Below are 2,230 nucleotides of genomic sequence, written 5' to 3'. Positions count from 1 at the left end.
TACGAACTCACAGTGGTAATCATGCACTTTCTGTTTTGCGGCTCCCAAACGGTAGGTATGGTGGGGGTAAATTTCATCCACGATCTGGCACCTGGCGGGGGCGATTCCCCTCGTGCGGCATCGTTGCGGCGTTTCAGGTCTGTGAGCTCTGTTTTCATTACCATTTCAATCCAACTTTGGGATTTGGTCCCTGGCGTTTGACCTGAACGGACGTTTAGTAGTTCATATGTGAATCTGTTGGTTTTTTTCTGTGCGTGGTTTTTCCACGCTGTGTATAATTCTGTGAAATCTTAATTCTATAATGTTTCTGTCAAAGTCGTGCAACAAGTGAGTGTGACAAGGGAGGAATTTTTTATCAAAGGTCTAATATCCTATTGTGAAGTCTATTAGCTGATTACTGATCAGAGGATCTGCATTGTTCTTGGCAACCGCCTATTGGAGCAAATCAGTCTCCATGCTCTCTTTGGAACCGGCTTAGATGTGGTACCAATTTTGGTGAGGTTTTCCTCTTTGCTGCATTATCTTCTTCGGACTTTTGGAACCTGGGGTAAGCCGAGTATTTTAGACAAAATAGGCAGAGTCTGCTCATCACCCAAAGGGAAGGTCATGTGTGTTTATGGTTCTCACTTGGACACCGATAAATACAATCAACTAACCGGCTTTGTTTACCTCGTCAACCAGCTGCCTTCTGTTTTCCCTGCTTTCACATCCCGCTCTTACAATCCTACCTTGCTTCTTATTGCTGTTTATTATTTGTCCTGTGCTTGTAAGGTCTTAATTTATTCCACTCACATTTATTTGGCTCGGATTTTAATTGAATTTTGTTTATTTTGATTTGCTCCTCTTGCCTAACATTACAACCTCTGACTGCTTCGATACTGTATTATATTATGCTTATTGATTCCCCGGATCGGTTGAGACTTCCAAGGGGGTTTAGCTGCTTCACCCAGCTTCGCTAAATAGATTGAATTTTTTTGTCCTGCTTTATGGGTGGGCAAGGTTCTTAGTTTAACTTAATTTAGTTACAATTTGTGGCTGAGGGCGGGAAGTTCGCGGACTTCCAATTTATTTATTTATTTACACGGTATTTCAACTAATTGAGCCTCTTTTTTAGGTCTTGATTCTCCAAGATGGATCAGTCCAGGTCTGGTGGCAAGCCAAATTTTTTGAGTTCAGCATCGCCTCTCAAAGGTACAAATAAGGGCGGGTCCGGACGCGCACACAACGCAGCCCGAGATGGGACGCTTCCGCAGCCTAACGGATTTTCGATCAGGGTCCAGGTAGAGTCCTCCCCCAGACCAGGATCAGCCAAGAGACCCGGTACCTCCCATCTCCAGGCGGCCTCCCTGAAGGAAAGTCGCCTGGAAATAACCAACAGGAGCGGGGTAAGGTATGGACATCCAATTGTTGAGTCTGCCAGCAATCTGACCCGTAACGGGCACTCTTTTGAAAAGATAGCTTCGGAGGAGGATCAGTTGTTTCACTCCACTGTCATCGGAGATGACAGTCAAAGTAATGTGGAGCCTTTGATGGATGGACAACTCCCCTCCTCCTACCCGGATGATCACATCAAGTGGTCAAGGCCGGGTGCTGCACCGGCCTTGTACTCTGGGGGTGCTGCCCCCCCCCCCCTATCTGGTCTTCCTAGAATCTAGTACGAGAGGCATAAATGTTGGGAAATACGATCCCCCTGCATTGGCGGATAGGATTAGGAGTGTCATTGCTGGTCCCCGACAGATATTCAAGAACGGGCCGAGGCTCCTCGGCTCCCCAGACTATTCAAGCCTCTTCCAGCAGCTCTCCGGAATTTCGGGCACCGGAAGCCCCCCTCTCCCTCCATCACTCCGACATGGATCAGCTGGAGGGCTTAGAGGATCAGCTTAAGGGCGCGGTTTCTTCCTTATTGAGCATGAGTCGCTCCTTCGAGCATACCATACAAAACCCAGATAACTCACCTAGTTAGCTCTTGAGTCTTTCCCAGGGTGATTCGATTGGTTCCTCATTGAGCTTTTCGAGAGTATTCTTTATACTAGCTTATATTCTTTCAGATTACCATTTTTGAGGCTCCCTAAATTTTGAAAAACTTCAGTTAAATTACATCGACAATCCTCTTAAATCCATAAAAATTCTTGGATATACGGAAGGCGTCAAATATCTTTACTTGAATCCATCTTAAAATCCACCAAATCTTCTAAATTTACGAAAATCTTTCTGAACTTCTGTAAGTTTT

Source organism: Belonocnema kinseyi, chromosome 7, assembly GCF_010883055.1.
Source record: "Belonocnema kinseyi isolate 2016_QV_RU_SX_M_011 chromosome 7, B_treatae_v1, whole genome shotgun sequence".
Classification (NCBI taxonomy): Eukaryota; Metazoa; Arthropoda; class Insecta; order Hymenoptera; family Cynipidae; genus Belonocnema; species Belonocnema kinseyi.
The sequence above is the reverse complement of the archived record's forward strand: the minus strand, read 5'-3'. Positions refer to the sequence as shown.